The 10,043-nt window shown below is 41.4% G+C and overlaps 1 non-coding gene across 1 annotated transcript; it reads left to right on the top strand.

Annotated features, from left to right (window-relative positions):
• The first annotated feature begins 3,143 nt into the window (after positions 1 to 3,143).
• Positions 3,144 to 3,249, top strand: LOC123648713. Its single transcript, XR_006738735.1, has one exon. It is a non-coding gene; the product is annotated as a U6 spliceosomal RNA (small nuclear RNA).
• The last annotated feature ends 6,794 nt before the right edge of the window (positions 3,250 to 10,043 follow it).

The following is a 10,043-nucleotide window of genomic DNA, read 5'->3' as shown; positions in this document are numbered from 1 at the left end:
GCACAGCTCACAGATTTCATTTTATAATTGGTTTCTTAAAATACAGCTTTATCAGTCTCTATTTTATATATAAAATGTATATACACATCTATATACAAAAGCACACTTATCAAAAGTACTCTCATTTCAGCTAAATATTGATTTGTCAGATATTCTAAACATTTAAACTGATTGGCCAGTATTTTTAAAAGTAAGTTTCATGTGTACCCCTTACATGCCTGCCACTTTGGTGATGTATGCTATTGTAAGTTAACGAGCTATGCAATGATTCTCTCACAGCAACACAGTCACCAAAATAGCTAAAATTCAACCCACCTACTAGCTGTTTAAGAGTTCAGCTCTGCAGTGGAAGTCAAAGCCCAGATCCCCAAGTCATGTGACCTTGGGAAAGTTACCTAACCTTGCTGAGAGTCTCAGAGCCCTCCAAATATGATAGGGATAAAAACAGAACCTGATTCACAGTATCAGGGTGAGGATAAAATAAGGTAATTCATGCAAAGCAGTTAGAACAGAGCCTGGCCCATGGAGAGCATTCAATATTGCTGACCATCATCATCATCAACATCATCATCACCAACAATATCACCACCGTCTTCATCATCATCGTCGTCATTGTCATCATCATCATCATTTAAGGATAAAATATCCTTTTGCTTTTGTGTCCTGAATATGACTCATTGGTATCAATCTTGAGACATAAAAGTTAAAAAGGCAAAAAAAAATTTATGATAAATTTAAAATCTTAAAAGGCTACCATTTGGCCATAGGCTCCAGTCAAAAGAGAGTAGTGCAGGGAGAGCCCACCCCCCTGCCCCATGCTGGGCACTTAGCATTCTCTTTCAGTCATTATTGTCACTCTGTGAGGTAGGGTTATCATCTTCCGTAAGCACCAGAGTCGATTACATTCCAGACAGATGTCCACACCCCCTCCTGCTCTCAGTGCAGAAGGGAATTTCTTGCACAAAAGTGACTTTGTGCTGCATCACGTGACCCTGCCATTCTGTTCCCATCTAGATTAGACCATGAGTGGAGGTCTCATCCAATGGCAGATATTCTTACAAACCTGTCTAACAGGCACATGGGCATAGGCTGATCAGTTACTGGCTAATGGGATCAGATCTTCTCTGAGGATTTGAACTCAATACACTGAGAGACTATCTGTCCACAGGTAGCAGCAGGAGCAGAAGAAACCAACGCACAGTGGCCATTACCAAGATGGTGGAGTTCTAGGACAATGATTGAATGTCTCCACTGTTCTGGAGGGAACACATAACCTGTCTTTTTCTAGACAGCCCTAAGTCCTCGATCTTCTGGTTCCCAAATTCAGAATAATCCTGAAGCCTGGCTGTGCTGTTGTTCCTCTCCTGTGGGGTACATGGTCATCAAGACCCCCATCTTCTCTATTTCCATGTAAGTTACCCTGAGTGACACAGACCTTAAACCACAAAAGAGTCTCCATTTTATAAAGAATTTGAAGCTCAGAAAAGTTAAGGGACTTCTAAGGTCGTATAGTGAATTACCCAAGGGTGGGCCTTCTCCTCTCTTGCTTTGGATGGGAAGTTTGGAATGGAGCATCGTTCAAGCTTCTCTAAGATCTATGATGTGAAGTCCTTCAAAGTCAATCCTTTAATTAGTACAAACAAACACATAGGTGATTGCCTACAGACTCAATATTCAAATCCAGCTTGGAAAGCATTTTGTGGGTGCTATAAAACAGTTAAAAACGGGTAGTGCTGCCCCAGAAGGAGGCTTCTAAGAGAAGGTGACATTGAAGAATGGCTTTGAAACATAAGGAGAAGGCTCAGGGCCGAGAAGATAGGGGAAGTAGGGGAGAGGTGCCCTATCACCAGAGGTTCTGTGGCAAACATAGAATGCAAGTCTGGTGGATTTTGCTGAAAGAATAATGTTTGTTTCACAGAATTTCTGGAAGGGCTTGAGAAACAACCTCAAGCTATCCTGCCAGGGGAAAAACTCCTAAAATCACACTACAGAACTGGAGACTGCTGCTGCCAAGCACTGGACATGTAGCTTGAACCTCTGAAGTTTCCCACACCCAAGGCAGAACACTACACTGCCCCTCCCGCCCACAGTCGCAATCTGCTCCCACCGCTGCCGGCACAGTGGGCTCCGTGTAGTCCCACTTTCTGGCCTCTGATTCTCAAGTCAGATGCATCTGACTGGTGGAGCTGGTGGCTGGGAAAGTGAGTATCTATAACAGCTAGTAGGTTCTCCCTCCAACAAGGACTCATAAGTCAGGAAATGCCTTAAACATTAAGAAAGCCATGCGGCCCAAAGGAATAATAAATATCCTCTAGAGGCACATATGCATAATAGTAAAGATCATGTCTGGGGAACAGCAAACATTCCAGCATCTCTGAGATTAGAAGGAGAGATGCTATGATGTGGGCTTGGTAGATCGGGGCCATAAAGAAAAGAGTTAAATTTTACATTTTAAAGGGTTCGGACTTACTACAAACGTAATCAGGAGCCCTAAGGACGTGTTTAAGAAGGTAAGTGAGCATTTTTAAATTTTAGGAGTATACTTTCATGACAGTATGAAATATGGGCCTGGGGAGATGACGGTGACTAGAGCGGTAGGTATATAAGAGACGTCAAATGTCTGCTGCTCTGGAGGGAGCAGGTAACCTGTGGATAACCAGCCAGGTGGTGGTTCACTCACATGCGGCAATACTGACTCACCACCGGTTATATGCCAGGCACCCTGAGGCTGGGCCCTGGGAACACGATAGCAGAAGAGGTGAGCCCTGCTCTCGAGATATTTACAACACAGTGGACCAGATGGATAAGCTGACAAACAACATCAGTCCATGATGATAAATCCTGTAATGGGACAGACACAAGTAACAGGAACAGAGTCAGAGGAGTCTATCCCAGCCTCGAAGGACTAGATCCAACTTCCGGGAGAAGAGAATGTCCAAGGTGGTTGGAAAATTTCTTACCTCACTGTTAGGTGAAGGTTTGCAATGCAAAGGGAGAAACATACAAATAACCAGGACTAAGAACGTGTGTTACCTTCAGAGGCCGGACCAGGACAGTGTTCAGAGCAAGAAGTGAAGACAGATGTTTCCAGCTCTGAGAAATGAGGACGCTTAGGGGACACAGAGGAAGAGGAAGAGCACAGGATGCTCACTCAGCAGCATAGAAACAGAAGTTGGGAAAATGTAGAGAACATCAATACAGCCCCTGTGCAAGGATGACCCACAAATTTGTGAAGTGTTTTATATTTTTAATGTCCATCAACAGGTGTATGGATAAACAAAGTGTGGTATATACATAGAATGGATTCTTATTTGGCCTTAAAAAGGAATGAGATTCTGATACGTGCTACATGGATGAACCTTGAAGACGCTACGCTAAGTGAAATAAGCCAATCACAAAAGGATAACTATTTTATGGTTCCACGTATATAAGTCACCTAGAATACGCCAATTCATAGAAACAGAGAGTAGAACAGTGGCTGCTAGGGGGTGGGGGGAAGAAATTGGGGATTTATTATTTAATAGATACAAAGTTTCTGTTAGGGGGATGCAAAAGTTCTGGAGATGGAAATAGAGGTGTGGTTACATACATTTTGGATGTATGTGATGCCACTGACCTGTATACTTGAAAATGGTTAAATTGGTAAATTTTGTGTTGTGCGTATTTTACCACAATTTTTTAAAAAGCAGAACAGGAGAAGCCAACAAAAGGGTTATGCCTGTCAGCAAAGCAAGCATGTCATAGACCCAGGGAAAGGGTGGGTCTGGCAGGGAGTGGACATCAGCATCAGCCTCTGCTGAGAGGTCGGGCAAGGGAACCATCGGACTTAGACACCGGAGAGTCACCTCAGTCCGTGAGGGGCAGAGTCCCCAAGGGGTGGAGAGGCAGGCGCCAGATGGCAATGGGTGAGGAGTACCTGAGAGCTAAGCAGCAAACAGGAGACGGTAAAGAGGTTCCAGAAACCCGTCTGTGAGCAGGAGGTGGGAGAAGGGTGGCTAGAGGGAAGTGGGGATTTGAAAGAGTTTTCTTTGTAAAGAGTAAGTTTCAATGCTGAAGGAAAAAGCCATTTGAGAGAGGAAGGTAGAAAGCGCTAGAGTGAGAAGATCAGGGCAGAACCCAATACACCTGAGGTGGGGGAGGATGACAGCCCCAGCCCTAGGGACACCCCAGGCCTAGGATGGACCAGGGATGGAGACCAGAGTGGTCACAGAGCAGGACTGAGGACCCATTCAAGGCTGGACGCCATGACACTGCTGTGAGGTGGCCAAGGGAGAGACGCTAATGACAGAGGTAAACGTCATGGGTAAAAGTTAGCAGTAAATACAGGTCTCAGGAACCCTAAACTCGCTCTAAAGAGAAGGCTTTAAAAAAAAGACAGGAAAAAAAAGAAATACCAGGGTGTAATTTTGTTATCCTTTTAAACTACTTTCTCAGGACTGAGAGCGGCTACAAATCTTTATGTTCGCAGAAACGGCCCGGCTGGCATTCTTCTGCGTCTACATTCACCCACTTACTCTTCAATGCCAACGAGAGGCCAGTTTGCAGGGAGACACTGAGAAATGTCAGCAAATTGATTCAGCAGCCACCACTGTCCAATGTTCTTTCTTCTTTTTCAGTTGCCTTTACATAATGAACAATATTTCTTTCCAGTGTAACTGCTGAGTGGACAATGTTGTTAAGAGTCATCTATCTCTCTCTCTTTCCGTGTGTTTCCTGGCCGTGGGAAGAGCTTATTCCTGGATCTTGAGGGCTGGCTGACAAATGTCTACATTTCCAATCCTCCAGCCCCACAGAGACTGTATTCTCTCTAAAGAAAGAATATATAGGCCAGGCGCGGTGGCTCACACCTGTAATCCTAGCACTCTGGGAGGCCGAGACGGGAGGATTGCTCGAGGTCAAGAGTTCGAGACCAGCCTGAGCAAGAGCGAGACCCCATCTCTGCTAAAAATAGAAAGAAATTATATGGACAGCTAAAAATATATATAGAAAAATTAGCCGTGCATGGTGACACATGCCTGTAGTCCCAGCTACTTGGGAGGAGCTACTTGGGAGGCGGAGGCAGGAGGATTGCTTGAGCCCAGGAGTTTGAGGTTGCTGTGAGCTAGGCCGATGCCATGGCACTCTAGCCCAGGCAACAGAGGGAGACTCTGTTTCAAAAAAAATAAAAATAAAAAAAAAATAAAGAATATATAAACTATATAGACAGACACACAGAATATAGATATAAAAGGATATACAAAAAGTATCTTTATATATAAATCCCTTTATATCTATACCCTTTTATATATAATATAGCCTTTTATGTATATGAATGTGTGTATATATCATATATGTATGCGTATGTATGTATACACACACATATAGTTTATTATATATCAGGTCACTGGAACTTAGACTAAACATTTAAAGGAAACTATATAAAATTTCTGAAACAGACAGCAAAATAATAGCATATTTATGGCCAAGATTCTAATCGAAGTGTTTTAACATTGAAATATCACCAGCCTATGCATTTCTGCCCTAAGGCCCTTCACCATGTTAAATTATCATTTATATAAGCATTTGATAAGCACTCATCACCTCTCTGACTCTCAAAAAAAAGGTGGCTATGTCAGCTGAATCCATTTGAATTTCTGTTCTAGACAGCACAATAAATTGTAGAGTTGCGTGACTGTTGATCAGATAAGGTTTTTTTCAAAGATTGCCAGCAGGGCTTTGGAAGAATAAGCTACTAGAGTTTGTATTACATGAGGATGAGGCCAGCCTGGTAGATTTCCTTCAAATTCTGAGCACACGCCAATGTGTTGCACATTTCTTAACTTAGCAAAGAAATGTGCCAAGGCTAATAAAAGGGACTCTTTGTTGGATCTCAAAGGCTACAAAGGTTGGCACTTTAAATATACCACGAAGCCATAGCATTTGAGACAGCATCCAAGAGAAGCAGCCTTCAACCAGGAACACGTCCTCTTCCGTATCTACTGTCACAGAAATTCAAGTCCTCTGATGTAGAGAATAATATTAAAATTCCTACATTATTCCTGACTTCAAGGAAACAGGAACGTTGAAAGTGCTCCAGGCCAACAGTTGTCAACGTTTAATGCAACTTAATAAAATCATGACTTGCTTTGATATAGCACTTGGCACATCCTCTCATCCAACCTAACACTCAGGGTTCTTCATTCTTCCCAGGGGTATAAAATTTTTAAGTTAGAAGGCAAAGGTAGCAACAAGAGTCAAAATAGAATATGATTAGTAAGGAAGCATTGGAATACTAAATTGCCAATGTAACAATTGTATTGTATCCATGTCACATAGAGTTTAATTATGCTACATATGCTAAACACAAAGCCACCCACCTCCAAATCAGACTGTCTCTTTCAAGAGTTCAGACTCAAGTAAATACCACTCCTACTCATGACGCCCAAATTTCTTAATTCCAAAGTAATTGCAGCTTTTCACAGTGGCCCAGTGTTGCATTGATTTTGCAACCAATGTAGCTTGAAAATAAATTACTCAGAAGTTATTATTTGGTTCCTAGCTGCTCTGCAGATTGTTCATTGGCCTCAGCTCCTTTGTTTCCTACCCACCCTCGTTTTTCATCATCTAGGCTAATTTATTGCCATTTTCACTACAGACAATTCTTTTGTCATTATGGGTAAATAAATTAGATTTATAATTCTACTCAAAAGTTTCGTGTCATATTTATACTGTTTGTATCTTCCTCTTTACTTTTTTTCCTTTTTTTTGACACTGTAATGTATTGTGCATCATTTAAGCATCTTTCCCCTGGGGCATGTGAAGCGGGGTTTTTCTTTGTGTGATGAGCTTGTCTTTGGGGACCTCAAAAGTCCTCTTACAAAATTTCAGTTTGATGGCAGTGGTGGGTACCATGCCTAAATTACCAGTTAATGATTTTAAAAGAATAAATCTTACAGTTGTGACTCTCCAAAAAAAACTGACACAAAGGAAAAGAAGAGGATCCCTCCTGTTTGTATATAGACCCCGCAAGCATTTTGGTAACTAGGGCTCAGGTGCAACGTAGGAAGGCCCAAGGCCTTTTCCCCGGCCTGGAGTTTGCAGAAGGGTGGCCTGTGGCTGGGGTGTAGCACTGGTCACTCGGGCTGCAGGAGCAGAGGCAGCCAGGGAAGTTCAGAGAAAAAATGGTGGAATGCAGGTGGTAGCAAAAAGGACCAGTTCCTGAGCACTTCTCAAAACTAGAAGAAATGGATAAAGCTGTAGGAGGCTGGGGGTGTTGTAACAGCCATGGGAGAGAGAGTTAGAAAGACACATTAAGGACCCTCAACCTTGTTTCCCCAGCTTGATAACTGGGAAGTGGAAGTTACATTAGGGGTGCCGAAGATTGAGACAGACACTAGAAAGTTTCTTACGACCTAGTCTCAGATGTGGTGGACTTTCCCTTCCATCATATTCTCCCAAGTCACCGTCGTGCATAGTCCTGTCCTGTGCAGCGTATGGTGCAAACTCTGTTTCTAAAGTGGAAGCAGCTGGACAATGTGGTGATAGCAGTTGGAGGCGTGTCTATAATACATAGACATCAAAACCAGAAAGGGATCTGCACCATCTCTTGCCACAACCCAGAACTCTAGCTGTCAGTATGTATTTATCCTGGTCTAATAGAATCAGATTAATCAGTAAGAATTTTGCTGATTAGGTCAAAATATTTTCCAATACCTTTAAAGCTAGATTCTACTACAAACCCCGTTTCGTTGCACACTCAGCTGGTCAAAGCAGTCACTGAGAAGCCAAGATTCAAGGGAGCGCAGGCTCAGCTGGGCCTCTCCATGTAGCAATGCCTTGTCCGTGCAGCGAGAGAAGGAATTCGTGGTACCATCGTAGGGACAAGCTACCATGCAGGGCCTTGCCTTATTCCACTCCGTTTCACTTGCAAACCTAACACTCTGAATTCTTCCAGACTCCAGATTAAAGCTAGAATTGTTTTCTTACCAGATCTATCATTAAACCATGTTCTAAAATGTGAAATTTTTTTATTTGAAAATACACTAAGAAACTAAAAACTGGAGAAAAGACATAATTGCAGAAACCTCCTTCTTGGAAGGACAGCAAAAAAGGCAATTCTGAAGTCATAAGACAATGAATAAAAGAGAGAAAAGCCATTTTTCAAAACATCTATGTTACTTCCACCAAACGGAAATCTAATACGGACTCAGTGCCCAGTCTGAGTTGCAGAACAATCACTGAAAGAGGTTTCACAGATGTAACAGCTTCTAGCAACCTTCTTTATTCCTCTCTTTCACCCAGTATCTGGTTTCTGAAATTAACATTTCCTCTTTTCCTCTTCATACGCTTCTTCTTGTCCAAACCACATCTTCACAAACAAGGACAAAAGCCATTCAGTATTTTTCACTCTTTCAGAGTTTTTTAAAAAATCTTTAATTAAATTCCAGCTTGAGATATCCTACCAGTCTAGACAGCCACTGAAATTGGTTACCTGTTAGGAATGTGTTAGGCTTATTGAGACTGTAGTATTTAATTACGTAAACTTTTTTATAATTAACGTTTTATATAGTGAGCTCTGGCCTTTGTCCTAATGATGCCTTGGGAAATGTGCTCACCATTTCTATGCTGAGTTTTATCCCAAGGAATGTTTTAAATAAGACATTGACTGAAGTTAAGTCAGTTTTTTTTCTTTTCCTATAGTATCAAACTACCTGATACCATGACATTGAATATTGGGTGGAGATATTGTGTTTCAGGAACCAGCAGGGAGCACAGAGGATGGACACCAAGGACTAATTTGAGGTGATTCCCATCATATAGCTTCGGCGGTCCTCCTCCAAGGGTGGCAGCTTAGTGTTAGGGACAAATAACGGCTAAAACACCCTGAGAAAGAGCGAAGTGCTATAAGCCATAACTAGGGAGCTATCAAGACACATTACTATTTTTTAAAACAAGGCTAAATTTTTTTTAATTCAAAGGGAAATAGAATAAAACAACTTTGACATTCTTTCAGTTTGGGAGAGAAAATATCTTAAATCGTCTCAACTATTGAAATGCCAAAGTTTCGCCAGCATCTATATTGCTCAAAATTAGACATACTAAGGATGTTTACTGAGTCTTCTAGAGTTCTGCAGAAGACTGATAACACACGTCTGAAAAGCTTCCATGCTAAATTATCATGGCCATACTCTTTGGCAGAAATCACAAATTAGATATCCACAGGCCAAATCCAGCTCTCAGATGTGTTTTGTTTGACCCACACCATGTTAAAAAATAATTGAGAGATTTCATCCAAAATTATTCATTCATGTATTCAGCAAATATTTACTGAGTATTCTTATGAATGCCAAGCCCAGTACCAAGGGCTGGAAATAATACAATGAAAAAGACATGTATTCCCTGCTCTTACGAGATTTACAGAAAAGAAAGGAAGACAGACAATTAAATGAAAACAGCCAGATAAGGCATGGTAAATATGATAAAGCAAAGGGCATTGTTGTGTGCACACAATAACTAGTAGATATTGGCCATTTACTGTGGACTAGGAATCATATCAGGTGCCTTCCACATTGTGATGACAACAGCCCAATGAAGTGAGTACTGTTGTTACCATCCCCTCATTTCAGATGATCATTCTAAAGCACAGAAAGTTCCAGTAATTTGTTCAGTATCACAAAGCATTTGCCCTTTTGAATTCGATATTTTAACTTATCTATTCCAGATTATTTTCTCCAGTCATTTATTTCAGGAAGGAAACATGGATAGATTCATAGCATCAGCAATTACTCATATTCTATTCAGGATTCTAAACCATTTTCTAATATGTTTTTCATATTTTAACCCATGAATAGAGTATTTGTGGTATAATGAGTGAATACAGATTTTGAAGGTAGTTAGACCTCAGGTAGAATCTTGAGTCTGCTGCTGTCTCATCTTATGGGTGTAGAAGATAGAATTTTGGCCCACACGACTTTACCCTGTAGTGTTATACCCATAATTAATACCACATGGCAAAAAAGACTTTGCAGATGTAATTAAAGTCCCAAGCCAGTTGACGTTAAGAT

Source organism: Lemur catta, chromosome 12 (assembly GCF_020740605.2).
Source record: "Lemur catta isolate mLemCat1 chromosome 12, mLemCat1.pri, whole genome shotgun sequence".
NCBI classification, from domain to species: Eukaryota; Metazoa; Chordata; class Mammalia; order Primates; family Lemuridae; genus Lemur; species Lemur catta.
Note: the sequence above shows the minus strand (reverse complement) of the source record. Positions and strands in the feature narration are given on the sequence as shown.